Source organism: Pinus tabuliformis, chromosome J, assembly GCF_031772625.1.
Source record: "Pinus tabuliformis cultivar Carrire ecotype Pingquan chromosome J, CPIR1, whole genome shotgun sequence".
Classification (NCBI taxonomy): Eukaryota; Viridiplantae; Streptophyta; class Pinopsida; order Pinales; family Pinaceae; genus Pinus; species Pinus tabuliformis.
The window spans coordinates 1398602169-1398618613 of record NC_142295.1 but is presented as its reverse complement, the minus strand read 5'-3'; positions in this window follow the sequence as shown (position 1 = coordinate 1398618613).

Sequence of the window (16445 nt, the reverse complement as noted above, 5' to 3'; positions counted from 1 at the left end):
GCGAAGTTCACTAAACTTCGATATATGCTTGGAGTTCAGGAAGTTGTCACTAAGGGGGGATAGGCTCTAGTGCCTCCTTCCTTCTCCTATTGTGTCATATTTGTAAATCCTTCAATCTTATCCCAAGTTGTTCTTAAGGGGGGATGTTAGGATATTCCGACACATAGGAAATAGTTAAGTACAACTTGGTCTAGTGTAGAGTTAGGTATAGAGTTAGGTAAAGTGTGTTTCTTTACCGTTGTACATTGTGTAACTTACAATCCGACGGTCACGATATGTAGTGATCCGACGGTTCACTCTCTCCTCGGTATTACCGACACTTGATCCGTGGCTTGACACCCGATTGGTCCATGAGTTCTATTTAAAGCGCGTGGAGGGTCATTGTTCGGGTAATCCGTGCATGAGAGAAGCTTATGTAAATTTTCATTCTTTGATTAATAAATTACCTGTAGTACCCACGTTGGGACAGGCCGTGGACTGTTTCCCTCTTTGAGGGTTTTAACCACGTCAAAAATACTGGTGTATTGATTTGAGATCTGGTTGTGAGTGGTGTCCTTTTGGTGTTCTTTCTGAGGAACTTACCCTGTAAATTCCTACAATTTTATATTTATGATTAAAAACAATTCCCTACAAGATTGAGGTTTGAATAAATTTCTATTTGTTGTGGTCAATTTCTACCTTGCAATTTCATATAAATTCATATTTTAACTTGTTTTCTACGTGTGGAAACATTTATAAGTAGACATGACAATTCTAATTACGCTATAACTATTTATGTATTTTCATATTCAAGCATGTTTCTTTGCTTCTTGTGATTCCTAAATCCATAAATAGTTGAACATATTTTGTTTCTTTGTTTTCATCCTATAAATTTGATTAATAGTTTTCACTTTGCATGAAATAATGGATTTAAAGGTCATTGCAATTCAACGTGAAAAGTTGTTTATTTATTTATTTTTAATAATGAACTCATGCTTATGTCTATGCAACAGGCCCAACTAAGGTCAAGGTTATTTTCCTCACTAGATAGATGTATATTCCAATAGAACTCTCACCCCATTGACTATTTGAAAGACCAAAATATGGAGTTGGGGTTAGGACCTTGCTCATGGGCATTGCGGAAATGGAAAGATGGGCCGACTTCTGAATTCACAAATTTTATAAAGTTAAAAATGTTGAAACATTTCATTATAAACGTTACAAGAAAAGATGGAGTTTTTATATTAGTTATTAAACAAAATCCCCTACAAGAATGCATTTTGAATAGATTTCTATTACTTGTGTGTGAACAATTGTTTTTTATTTATTTTTAATAATTAACACATGTTTGTGTCTATGCATCAGGCCCGACTGATTTTGGGGTTATTTTCTTTGTCGATTACATATTTCGGCCAACAGAACTCTGCCCCCGTGACTATTTAAAATAACATGATATGGAGCTGGGGTTGACACCTTGCTCACGGGTCTTATCGAAATAGAAAGTTGGGACGAATTTCGACATCACAAATTTTAGAAAGGTGAAATGCTGGAAATTTTCCTTATAAACGTTATAGGAAAACATGGAGTTTTTATATTGATTATTAAAAAACTAATTCTACAAGATTTCATTCTAAATAAATTTCTATTAGTTCTGTGTGAACAATTTTTTTATATAATTAACACATGTTTGTCCCTATGCATCACGCCCAACTTAGCTCGAGGTTATTTTCTTCACCAACTAGATGTTTATGCCAATATAACTCCGACCCCCTAACTATCTAAAAGACCATGATATGGTTTCAACTTTGGTACCTTGTTCATGATTTTCCACCTTGCTCAAGACCATGATATGGAGTTAGAGTCGGAGTCGGAACCTTGCCCACAGGTCTTGTGGAAATGGAAATATGGGTTGACTTCCCACTTTGCAATTTATAGAAAGTTAAAATGCTGAAAAATTTCATCCTAAACATTACAAAAAAACATGAAGTTTTTAAATCGATTATTAAATAAAATTCCCTACAAGATTGCATTTTGAATAAATTTCTATTAGTTTTGGTGAGTTTCTACCTTGCAATTTCAAATAACTTCATATTTTAACTTGTTTTCTGTGTGTGGGAACATTTATAAGCGGGCATGCCAATTAAAATTCTACTATAAATATTTTTTATATTTTCACATGCAAGAATGCTTCTTTTCTTCTCGTGATTCCTCAATCCATAAATAGTTGAATATACTCTATTTTGTTTCCTAATTCCTATAAATTTGATCAATAGTTTTCACTTTCCATGAAATAATGCATTTAAAAGTCATTGCAATCCAATCCGAGCATCAGTTTTTTAATTTTATTTTTAGTAATTAACATATGCTTATGTCTATGCCTTGGGCCTGACTAAGGTCATGGTTATTTTCTTCTCTAGCTAGATGTTTATTCTAATAGAACTCTGAACCCTTTAGCTATTTAAAAGTCCACAATATGGAGTTAGGGTTGGGATCTTGCTCACAGGATTTGTGGAAATGGAAAGATGGGTCGACTTCTGACTTTTGACATTTATCAGTGAGCATCCCAATTGTAATTTTGTTATAAATACTTTTTATATTTTCACATGCAAGCATGCTTCTTTTCTCCTTGTGATTCCTCAATCCATAAATAGTTGAATATACTCTATTTCATTCCTAATTCCTATAAATTTGACCAATAGTTTTCACTTTTCATGAAATAATGCATTTAAAAGTCATTGCAATCGAGTGTGAACATCTATTTTCTTATTTTATTTTTAATAATTAACATATGCTTATGTCTATGCCTCAGGCTTGACTAAGGTCAGGGTTATTTTCTTCCCTAGCTAGATGTTTATTCTAATAGAACCCTAAACCCCCGAGCTATTTAGAAGTCCACAATATGGAGTCGAGGTTAGGATCTTGCTCACAAGACTTGTGGAAATAGAAAGATGGGTCGACTTCTGACTTAGTTATAATTAGTTTCTACTAGTCTACATCCATCAGACTAACTAGAAGTATTGATCCTGATCAGTCAACAAGATTTCATTCAAACCATCGAAGCACGACCTCGAAACATTGCGTTGAGACTATTTATGTTTGATCCCATTTGACTTAATTACGTGTCCACCTCGATTTAACACTAAAATTTTGGCATTATTTTTACATTTACCCATAAACTACATAATGTTTTGTTAAGAAATAAAATCAAAAATTAAACCAGAGTTTTCTTGTAGGGAGATCTCAAAAAAGCTCATCAAACATGAGTTTTAGATCCATATTAAAAGGTGTATCAATATTGATATCCACATTTAACAAACGCAACACATAGAGAACATGCTCATTGAAACATTAACCAAAGTCATCGTCAATAATTCTCTTAAAATTTTGTGAATCCTTAAACTAGAATTTTTCAAATTTAACACACATTTTTACAGTTCTAGAGACATCATAAACTCACCACATTTTCATTGGTATATTCTAGCAATCTTCTTCCCCCGAACTCTATATTGACACCCTATGAAAAGTCTTCTCCTGGATGCAGGTACAGATATGGGAATTCCACCTTGAGTGAGGGCCACAGCACCAATAAAATAACATAGATCCTTTGAACACACAAGAGATCTCCAAAGTGTAGAAGACTAGTTTGATTCACACAAAGCGCACATTGCACAAAGATATTCCGCTAAAAGGTATTGAGGGTCTAACACATTAGAAATGTGCTTAATAATGCCTTAATAAATTTTCTACCAATAATATTGAATCTAATTTTATGGCACTAGAGCTCAAAGAAAGTAGTGTGATTCCAGATAATTGTTAACTGGTGAAATGAATAATGTGTAGTATGAGCATTTAACTCCCAAGCAAATTGGATATATTTAGAATCGTTGTTTATGGTACCAAACGCGTGATAATTTAAGTCCGATGCCATTCATAAATTTGCAGTCCACGTGTATCATAGATGTTAGGATGATGTCTTCCCTCAAAATGCGTAGCCAAGGATGTGGCATGTTAGCACTCTGTAATTTTCCTAGGCCGAGAAATAAAACTACAAAGGTAACCACAAACCAATTTTAAAGCTGGGATCTAACCCTTACAGCTTCAGAGAGGGCTCTCTGTGTATGATTTAATTTTTTCTTTGAATATTTTAGGATAGATATCGATGTTCTAGGTGGATTTTTCAAAATTTTGGTTGAAAATGCTAGAAAAGTCCATTGGGCATGGAGTCATAAACTTTTAGGTAATCAATTACAAATTGACGGAGTAGTTGTAATAGGGAAGGGTAGGCAAACTCTAGGATCTTAAGATATTTATGATGTTGTTGAGATAAAAAGGTAGACGATCAATTAGATATAAACCATATTTAAAATAATTTTATATTTAATCTCGTGAGGAAAACATTAAGACTATTAAAACTAGCCACAATAAAGTACACTTAAGTAAATTCAACTCTAAATCTTCTTGCAACAATTAGGAGGGAAATCCATATGGAAGCTGAACAAAAGAACATTTTTGACATGAGAGAATACATCACCATTTGCTTGACATTATAATCTTGGAAGAAAACTGCCTTCGTATTTCTGAAAATTGATTACTTTGAGTACAATCCACAACCAACATCAAGGTAGAGCTCTTTTCTTCATATATAATCCAACCCTTTATAAGCCTTATTACAAAATATTTATAGACTTTATATTGTGCTAACTTTGGATTCCAAAAAGGAATTGATTAAAAATAATATCTAACAAAGAAATAGATATTTCTGAAACAGAACTAAAAAACAACAATTTTGGATAAATTCAGTTGTTCTATTGAATCTTTAGATGAAGGTTGTTGTTGAATGTTGCTTTATTTTTGGAAAAAAAAATTAACAATAAACTAAAGATAAAAAATCTGGAAAACTACAGGGAATCACAAACTGCTGGAAAATATTCAGCCTTCAAATCTAGAAATTGGTTCATTAATGATGATCCCCTGCTTTGGATTCTAGAGTGGTCGAAGTTGTTTTCATAAAACCTGTTAGCTACCCTTTCAAACTTGATTAACTCTGCCACCTATATCTACTATCTATCCCTTTGACTATTATTTCTGAGTCAAAAAATATGAAAATAAGTGAATGCATGTTTATGTTTTCCACCTAGTTGATCAATGAATTATTTGCATTTTGGAGTTAAACCAAAATTATGTGTGGACCTTTTTTCCCACAGTCTTTGCCTTCATCATCTTTTAAATATCTCATCATTGTCGCAAAATATCTGGGAAGAAAATATTATGATAAATATTTCCAAATATTTTACTTAAACCTGTAATTGACTTTCATAAATAAAATCTCAAAATATTTCTATAAATGGTTTTATAAATCATCCTCTTGTTTTGTAATCCATGTCTTTCTTTTTAAATCCACGTCTTTCTTCCCTGAATTTATATAATGATCAATAAATGGGATTCATAAACATATTTTATAAAAACAATCGACTGATTTCCTTCCCATGGTTCTTTTTTTAACCATGTCTTGTTTTGCCATGGTTGATAAAGTATCTTTTACTCTCCCCTTTTACTCTTGTAAAATATTTGTATAAGTAATTATCCAAATTTTATGTTCTATGCATTTCTCCTCTTTATACCATAACAAAAATAATATTTCTCCTCTATAAAATTCCATTTTTACTCAGGCTCCTTTTACCTTAGCTTTTCACCCGTAAACTCATTTCATAAACATATGACTGAAAAAATCGAATAGGTAACCCCCCGAAATCCATCGAAAAGCATTGATTTAATTATTCACACATCTCGACGCATTGAGATTAGGGAAGTTTAATGTATGAAGTGCGGGGTGGTGTTACAGGGAAAAGTGTCTATATAGAACTGCTCTATCCCACTAAGGTTTGACAATTGCCTTAGAAACAAACAAAGTAAAGCTACTTTTGTTTTTCCTTTATGAATTATAGATAGAGAGGAACAGAAAGACCAACCTCTGTCTTGCGCTAATCCCTCGATTTGATTCCTCTCTTCCTTGATAGTCTTTCGCTACTTGTTCCCTTTCACACCTAGCTTCACAAAGTACCTGTAAGATCAAAGTAGCGTAGAACTATACAAAGACATGGATCTATAATCATAAACAATCTAGGATTAGATGTAAATTGACCATACAAATGCAGAAAACAACAATGACACAAGAGTATGGAGGAAAACTTGAATAGCTTTTATTGATAAACAAGAAAGAGCCAAGAGGAGTTACAACCAGTTGTTCTAACCCATCATCAACCTCTCGGCAAAGAAGCCCCTCTTCACCTCATACAAAGCTTAGATCACCCAACAATCTCATGTTTGTCTCAAGAAACCAACAGAAATCCCTTACAATATGCAAAATTCCAGCCCCTGGATCTCTGGGATGAGGGATCCATATATAGATATCTGTAATGGAGATGAGTCAGCTTATGATTTGATTAGTGTCTTCCCTCTAATAGTTCTTTCTTCCACTTGGAGATTGATGATCTCTTACTCATCCTTGGTCGAATTCAGAGAGGCAAGTGTCACATGAGAAGTTTCTGGAAGCTTCCATTGCCTCTCCACCTCGCAGAATGACACTGCCATTTGTCATTTCTCGCCCATCGCACCCCATAGAAGATATTTTTGAAATGCAACACACCCAAACAGTGTATTTAGGTGAGATGCAATGCACTTGGCTAGTGGAGCAGCTGAAATGATCCTGTTTTGACCAATTCTGAGTAGTTTTTCATGGAGAACTTCTGGGAGAAGATGTAATTTGTTGACCTTGTTCCTTTAGGGATTAGAACAACACTTTTAGGGACTTAGGAGCCCTTAGTTTATGAAAATTTCATGCTTGGGGTTGTAGGGCCCAAAAATGTCTATAAAAGTTGCCCCCTAAAGCATGAGGTCGTTAATCTTTTGATGTCAGGTGAAATGCTTTATTATGAGGATCCGAAGTTCTTTCAAGCTGGGAGGAGACTTTTTTTTTTTCGAAGAAAAACCGTAACTTTTTATTAAAAAGATAATGAAAAGTTACATCTGCTGATGCAATGAAGCATGCTGTGAGCTGCCACAAGGGCTCGGGTGCTTTCGCACCCCACGCAGCGTTAGAAGACTAACGTGCAAAAAGAAATAAGACAAAGAGAAGAGGGAAGAGAGTATGAAAAGAGGCAGAAAACTGAAAATTCCGACAGTTCATGTTTTTCGCCCCTTTTTCTTTTCGACCTTACGCCACTCTCCTTGAGTGGGCTCGATCGAAGCAATAACTAACTGTGTTTCTGCATTCTGTGAGCCAATTTCTTTGTCTGAATCTGAGGTATCTGAGTGGTGATGTCGCTTGGTGCCACCTATGCTGTGGTCCACGCTTGTCATCTCTGCCTTGTTGTCTGATGTGGTTCCTTTCTGTTTCTCCATTTCTTGAGCTGCCTCGGTCTTCTCTGCAGGGATCTCTTCCTCCTCTGCTTCTGATTCTTCGTCCTCTGAAGCTGGCGGTGAGAATTGCCATCCTTTCCTCTGCTTCCCTTTCTGCTTCTTTTTACTCTTGGCTTCTGGGCATGAGCTTTGTAAGTGTCCTGTCTGCCTACAGAGTCTACATCTGAAGGCGGTATTTTCATAATCTAGCATTTGCAGCCAGTTTTGTTGTTTGTAGATCAGCCTTATATTGTCCGGCAGCCCTTTACTTAAATCTACTTCCACACATATACGTGCGAAAGTGTAGATCCTTTCATCAATCCTTTCCAGATCTGTTTTGATATATTTCCCAATGCCTTCCAGGACTCGTTCATTCCAAAAATGCAGAGGTAGATTATATAGTCTAACCCAGACCGGAATTTTGGTTACAGTCATTTTGTTTGGGTCAAAATATGGAAACCATGGGGTCATAAACAGCCCCGATGTTCCCCAAAACCATGGTCCTGCACTGATGACTGTATCTCTGACTTCCTTGGATGTAAATCTAACTATAAAAAACCCCTTTGAGTAGAGATGAATATCACATTCCATGGTCCAGCTGGTGAAGATCCAATGGAATAGATCTAGGGGTTTGGCCAAAAACTGTTGAAACGGCAAATGAGAGCTTGTGTTTCATAGGACTTTACGAAATCGTCCAGCCCAGAAGAATCTAAGTTTAAGGCTGGGGTTTGCTCTGCCTGATCTACTATGTATGGCCTGGGTATATGACCGCCTTGTTCTGGAGGGGACCCTGAATCTCTGCTGCCCTGTAGAATATTTTTGTAGGATAACCCTCCCTTGGGTTGATGCTGGGGTGCAGTTTTTTTCCCCTTGTCTCCGCTTTGCTGTCCCTTAGGCAAAGCCCCTCCTCTCAATCTGAGGTTTAAAGAAATGGTTGACCCTGGCCCAATCTCATAGCTTTCCATCGATCTACAGTCCTGTAGAGACCGCCTTCCACTGACCAGATGTTGGATCTGGACTAGGTATCCCATTCCTGCCCATATTTGTTGTTTCAGTTGCAAGGAGGTACTTCCTGCATGGACCCATACTAACCGAGTTTTCCCTTGTGGGGGTTTAATCAAAATCTGAAAACAATTGTTTGTTACCTGCTCTGGCTGTAGGCCAAACTCCAGATCTAGCCCTGATTTTGTTCGTTTTTCCTTTTGCATGTCAAGATCTGCATGAACTCTGCTCGATCTATGGATGGTGCCTTCGCCCTGCTGCTTGGGATCGAACTGTGTTCATATGGAGGCTAGATCGAGTAGATCTGAGCCGAAACTACACTGTTTGGGCCCGTGTGTTGAAAGAGGGGGCGGATCTGCACCATGCAGTCCCCCCCTGTCGATTCTCCATGCGGACTGGATTGGACGAGGCCTAGCCTCTAAACCCCATACTTCACACAGATTTCTTTGTTCGGGGGCGCGGTTTGGGGTCTCAGCCTTTCGCGAGAGAGAAACCTCCTCGAATAACCACGCAGAAATGGGGGCTTCCGTCCATGTCTTCGCCCCGTTCCACTGAAGACTTATGCTCCGTTCCCGATCCATAATCACGTGAGAACTTGTATCAAAAGCCCCTGCAGGTGAATGGCCATTCAGATCTGGATGTATTTGGGCCATTCGACTGCGTGAAAGCTGGGAGGAGACTTGTAATAAGATACAATACAATACATTATCTTCATAATATTTTCATGATCTAGCTGAGGCGGGCATTCCCGTGCTCAGTTCTATAAATTCATTTTCATGTACATAGGACAGACAATCGTCTGAGTGTAGACTGATGATTCTGGTAGAGCCATCACCCCTTTGATTGGATGATTATCTCTGCAGCAATGATGTACATTTGATGTCTTTATTTTCCTGAATATATATCACAGCCCGGATGGATGAAACTAGATCCAGGGTCTTCAATCTCATTCGATCTTCACTCGAAGTACAAGTCGATCCATGTGAAAGATGTTCTGAAGTCGAACATGGAAAGACATCACCTGATTACCAGCCAATGATGTAAGTTGTTAAGAGGCGCGAGAGGAATCACCGATAATGATAATGACCCTCAAGGTACTGCAGTACAATTCACGTGGTGTGAATAAAGGACTTGGCGTCGAACACCACGCAAAATCTTTCGGTCGAAGGCCATTGATGTAAACCTGTTGCCGGAAGTGAGAAACTTGCCATTGAGGCATGAAAGCTTCAAAGTACTGAATGGGGTGTTCCTAGATCGACTTCTTGGATAATGAGCTGATGTTAACAAGAAGCGATCCATCACAGGAGGGCCTTAATGAATCCCACATCAATGACACGGAACGGAGCAAATGATTTTAATGGAGGTGAAAACGATCTGGTGATATAAGGTTCAGGGTGGCGGTCATGAAAGAATGGAGTATAAATGTATGGTAGTGGGTGAGACACAGGTGAATTCTCTGAATGACTTCGCTTGAACATATCGGCGACACTAACGTGATGGATTGGTAGCATTAACCCCAAATGTGGATGGTATGATGGGACCATGGTGATGTGACCGGTGAATGAAACAACCCAACCCGACTTCGATGCGGAGTGAAAGTGTCATGTTCAAGAGCGACTTGCTACCAACAAAGTTTCTTGAAGTTTTCTTCCCAATTTTCCCCAGTCATTGCTGACCAGTACCTCTTTATTTTTGTCAAGCTTGAGGAGGATAACATATGCTTGTTCTATAATTTGCCCTTCGGGCAAACCCATCGCTATCTTTTAACGAGCCTAGTGATAGTGAGAATCGTTCTCGTCTATAGACAAGTTTGTCGCTATTAAAATTTTAACGAGTTTAACGACAAATATAACTCGGTCCTTTTCAATTTTAGAGAGTCTAAAAAGTAACGTAAAGGAAACTCCAAAATTCCTTTTTCGTCATCTAATCCCTTAAGTCCGAAAAAGTATAAAACAATACAGAAGGGATAAATTTTCGATAGTTTTAATGAGCCGAACAAAACAAGCGCTCGATCTTTTTGTGTAATAATCCCTCAGGTCCAAAAAGATTAAAATTTAGAGGATGGATAGCACTTCCGGTCCCTTTAACGAGCTGGAGAGGCCAATGGCTCGACAATCTTTTCATATTTTACGAGTCAGTTGAAAAGAGCTTAAAGGAGACTCGTCTTTTGAGGAACGAGTGATAAAATGGGTAGCAATTGATTCCAGGTAAGGTTTGGAATTTTCCAATCACGACAGTGTTACAAGGATGGCTAGTGAGATCACTCTTCGCAGCTGTTCCTCAAAATGGGTAAACAATCAAATGGAGGTGAATGATCGGCCAATGCAAAAGTGGAGGTGACGGTGCAAACACGACCAAGGCTTTTTTGGCTGAAGTATTACATTCACGATGGTTATTTACCGGGGAATAGTTCATTTTTTAATGAGCTTAAACGCGGGGGGGGAAATTTGCTCATGGCTTATGTTTATTTTTTAACAAGCTTGAACTATGTGCTAAAACTGCTCGATTAATCCAGTCATGTGATAAGAATGTCTCATATATAAAAACGACAATTTTTAGAGTTTTTCCCCACATCCTTTCTTTATGCAAGTTAGGAAACGACCAGTCCAAAAAACAGATAAATGATCACTCTTTGCTTGCATGCCAAAAGGTTTGCATGCCCCCAAGTATAAAACAGAGTTTCAAGGTTACCCCTTCTTCTTTCCGTTAAAACATTTGTTTTACCGGGAGAGGTCTACCTCTTACAGGTTACCAAAGATTGCTCTATTTACGGCGTAAACAAAACACTTCTTCGGCGATGTTTATCGAAATAAACAAAGGTGAGTGGCAATGCCTGCCAACCCACATAACTTTGACAAGAGAATCTTATTCCAGAATAACCCCCTCTTCCAATCACGGACGGGAGTACAGACTAGTCATATTTTCTCGTAGAAACCTACCCTATACCCGAAGTTTTCGTGCCGAAGAAGACCAGGGTGCATGCCCCCTGGGTTTCAGTCATGTCCCCCGAATCACTCACGCTCATCAGGCGGGTGGACTGGAGATTGAGACATTTCTTGCGTGAAAAGACCATTTAGGGATGGTATATGACTATTTGCTATGCGTGATCCGGGGAATGAAAGCTGGTCCACGAGCTTGACCACTCTTCCTTCGTGCGAAAAACACATTACTCTAAAGAGTGAGGAGACAATCACTCCCATGCAATAAATATAGTCTCGTCCAAGGAGTAGATTACAATCCAGGGGTCCTTGAACTACCATTACGTTCATGTGAATGGTTTTTCCTCTCAATGTTATGGCACATTAGGAAGGATCCCTAACGGTCGACTGGTTCCTTTATCAAAGCCTGTTAGATTTCTCATCTCAGGCAAAAGCAATGGAAAACCAAGCGCTTTCCAAGCAGTTGAGGAAAGGATACTCACAGAAGCCCCTTCATCTATGATGGTACCAGCCATAACCATTCTATATATTTGAACAATGACTCGGAATGGTATAATAGCTGGTAAACGGGGTCTGCCTAGTTGATTCCAGTCGAAGGAGACAACTAGGTTGCTTGGAGGTGGGACCGAATAGATGGCCGGGTACGACTCTGACAAACTTCCTTCCTGCGGTAAAGGAACGGGTAAATTGCCCCCATGTTCATTGGAGTCTGTGCTTATGAAAAGAATTTGGACGGTGTCATCCTTGTTCTCTTCGGTGACTGTATCATCTGAAGATGGAACCTCTGAAGGCAAGACCGGGTCAACTGCCGCCTCGACCTTTTGACTTTCGTCTGGTATGGGTTCAGATGGTTTATCTTCAATGATAGATGCTTCAGCCGACCACCTGAGTGGGCCAGCCGGTTTTTCAACTAGTGACGGACTCGGCAAGGGTTTTTCATATCCAGGAGGAAGTCGTAACAGTGAAACCGGACGATCATCCAAAACTCTTTTAGCCTCATCTAAGAAGGGACAATAGTGGACGGCATGATCGCCTTCGCACAGTTTACAAGGAAATCTATATTTTCCTTTTTGTCCTAGGGCTTCACTTTCACTAGTTGACGGTACGTGGGAGCACAAGTCCGTACTGGCACTTATCATCTCAAAGTGGAGGAATCACCCAACCATCAGTGAGAACAACAGTTACCAGGCTTTACAACGTCGAAATACATCTCTAGCCTAGACTTCTAAATGTTGTGTGTTAAGTTCCAAAGCGTTGTTAGATTCATTGAATTTATTTTATAGTTGATCTTGTTTATGAAGTTTGCCTTTCAGGTTCACCACGAGATGTAGATGTAATTCTTAAAATGCAATCTAAGATGATAAACAATCTTTTTGTCTTCTTTGAGCAATGAAAATCTTAGCTACTAAGGAAAGAAAGACAGAATCTTTTCACAAAAAGCAAAGAGCACACTCTAAATGCACTTTCCTAAATCAAGCCAATCAGACTGTCTATATGCAAATGCACATGCATGTATTTTTTTTCGACTTTCTTAGTATATGAATGATAAGAAGAAAGTTGATGCACAAATCTGAATTTCTTTTCAAGCGACAAATATCAACAAGTTTCTTTTCGAAATAAAAAAATGGAGATGATCACAACACCTTACGATTTTGAAATGAATACTTGTTCTTGACACTAGAAAATTACAAATTCAGACCAAAAACAATAGTAACAGGATAATCGACTATCAACAGCAATCAAACTCTTTCCTACAATTGAAATTGATACTTGCGACAGTTTCAAATCAAAGGGACGACAATACGATTACGTTACTTTTGCAAAGGAGAACTGAAAATGACTCAACAAACACACAAAAACATTTACATTTCTTTTGTACAAAGGAGGCAGAATAACAGCAAGGAAAAGGGGTTTCAAACAGACATATACTGATCATAGGCAGCAAAATTCAGGAATAGAACTGGAAATAATGAATCACAGAAACCAAAACTGCACAAAGCCTAGTCTGATCAGCGCACCTGTAACACAGAGAATTTGAAATGCAGCGCACCTTCTCCACTCAGGAAGTGTGTTGAAGTTCAGATTCTCTGAACAGTACCTGTGCTGGGCCAGAAACGAGACTCTGTTTGGGTTCCGGGTCACAGTTTGCAGTTCAGTTCATGGGTTTTGGCCGAGCAAAAGGTAATCAGTAATGCAACAATCAGGGGTAGATCTAAGGAGGATCTAAGAGCTATCACAAGGGCAATCAGAGAGTTTGTGAATCAGTTGTTTAAATCATAAACAGGTCCCATAGATGGACTGAAGTAGCATTTATCTACTTTTCATTTGCTATGGCAAATGCAGTTCGAATGCTACCTGTAAGTTTATGAAATAGACAACAAGAAAGATAAACAAACAAACTAATTCTTCCCCAGTGGAGTCGCCATTTTGTTACAGGGAAAAGTGTCTATATAGAACTGCTCTATCCCACTAAGGTGTGACAACTGCCTTAGAAACAAACAAAGTAAAGCTACTTTTGTTTTTCCTTTATGAATTATAGATAGAGAGGAACAGAAAGACCAACCTCTGTCTTGCGCTAATCCCTTGATTTGATTCCTCTCTTCCTTGATAGTTGTTCGCTACTTGTTCCCTTGCATGCCCAGCTTCACAAAGTACCTGTAAGATCACAGTAGCGTAGCACTATACAAAGACATGGATCTATAATCATAAACAATCTACGATCAGATGTAAACTGACCATACAAATGCAGCAAACAACAATGACACAAGAGTATGGAGGAAAACTTGAATAGCTTTTATTGATAAACAAGAAAGAGCCAAGAGGAGTTACAACCAGTTGTTCTGACCCAGCATCAACCTCTCAGCAAAGAAGCCCCTCTTCACCTCATACAAAGCTTAGATCACCCAACAATCTCATGTTTGTCTCAAGAAACCAACAGCAATTCCTTACAATATGCAAAATTCCAGCCCCTGGATCTCTGGGATGAGGGATCCATATATAGATATCTGTAATGGAGATGAGATAGCTTATGGTTTGATTAGTGTCTTCCCTGTGATAGTTCTTGCTTCCACTTGGAGATTGATGATCTCTTACTCATCCTTGGTCGAATTCAGAGAGGCAAGTGTCACAGGAGAAGTTTCTGGAAGCTTCCATTGCCTCTCCACCTCGCGGAATGACACTGCCATTTGTCATTTCTCGCCCATCGCACCCCATAGAAGGGCTTTTTGAAATGCAACACGCCCACATAGTGTATTTAGGTGAGATGCAACGCACTTGGCCAGTGGAGCAGCTGAAATGATCCTGTTTTGACCAATTCTGAGCAGTTTTTCATGGAGAACTTCTGGGAGAAGCTGTAATTTGTTGACCTTGTTCCTGTTGGAAATAATACTGAGAGGGGGGGGTGAATCAGTATTATCACATTAATAAAACTTTTTCAATTTCCATAATCAGATTCATACATGCTACTTCCACAACTTCTTATGATTAAGTTAATTGATCTTCAATGAGTGCATTAGAACATTATCAACCATATTATCAATTAACAGATGCAGTAACATAGAATAGATCATCACACATAAGGCACACACATGAACACCATGATATAAGGTGGAAACCTAATGCGGGAGAAAACCACTTGCTGCAAGTCATCTCAATCTTCTTCTTAATAAGAAAATCCTTTTACAATATTTGTACTGGTGCAGTCTTATACCAGTACAGGAGCTACAACCCCCTTTGCTCTTGTACTAGCCGATCCATTTACTAGTACGCAGGCTACTACCTGCTACACTGCTCCAAAGATTTCCTTTAGCTCTTGTACTAGCTTAGATACTAGTACGTAAGCGCTAGCCTACAATCTTCTCTCCTCCAGGTACCACGTTTCATCAATTTTCATACTGGATACACTGAAGCACAACACATAATCTGAAAGGCTACTTTTCATCCAATTTTCATACTGGACCCAACAACAACATTGAAGCACATAATCAAACAATCTTCTGAATCACCCAATCACCAGATCCATACACATACAATGATATTATGAGAGTTATCAACCAGATCTAGTACATACAGATAAGTCATTAATCATGTTGCTATCTGAACTCAATACCAGTAACCAAACATCAGTTATGCACCCAAAACCCTGCAGAATAGTCAAAGGAAGTTAAAACAAATTTCAAGCAGGGACCGCAACTTCACTGGTATAGATCTGCGGATATCTGTACTACCTCCGCACCCGCGCCTTCTGTGGCGCCGCGACCACCGCACCTGCGCCTTCTGTGGCGCCTCCGCACTACGCCTTCTGTGGCGCCTCCGCACTGTGCCTTTTGTGGTGCCTCTGTGGCGTCTCCACACTGCGCCTTCTGTGGCGCCTCCGCACTACGCCTTCTGTGGCGCCTCTGTGGCATCTCCGCACTGCGCCTTCTGTGGCGCCTCCACACTGCGCCTTCTGTGGCGCCTCCACACTGTGCCTTCTGTGGCGCCTCTATGGCGTCTCCGCACTGCGCCTTCTGTGGCGCCTCCGCATTGCGCCTTCTGTGGCACCTCTGTGGCGTCTCCGCACTGCGCCTTCTATGGCGCCTCCGCACTGCGCCTTTTGTGGCGCCTCTGTGGCATCTCCGCACTGCGCCTTATTTAGATCTAGACATTACTCCCACGAGATCATAGTATTTCAGATCTAGCTCCCATAAGATGTTCAACCCAAAAACTACACAAGCCAAATGATCTCCTTTGCTTTATATAGGTAAGCTCTTCCTCAAATCATGGATCAATACCACGAGTCAAAACCATAGGATCAAAAAACTATTGGACTAATACCATGAACCAACCATGAAATTGCGTGAGATCAACACTTTTGACGAGGTACCATGGTCCAAAACCATAGGTTCAAATACTAAGGACTAACTACCATGGACCAAAGGTAAGTTCTCCAACATATACGCGCTTTTCCTCATAGGTTCAAATACCAAGGACTAACTACCATGGACCAAAGGTAAGTTCTCCAACATATACGCACTTTTCCTTGCATGAAAATGCGTGAACTTTTTCTCTACATGAAATAAACTTTTCTCTGCATAAAAGTGCGTGAACTTTTCTCTACATGAAATAAATTTTTCTCTGCATATAAGT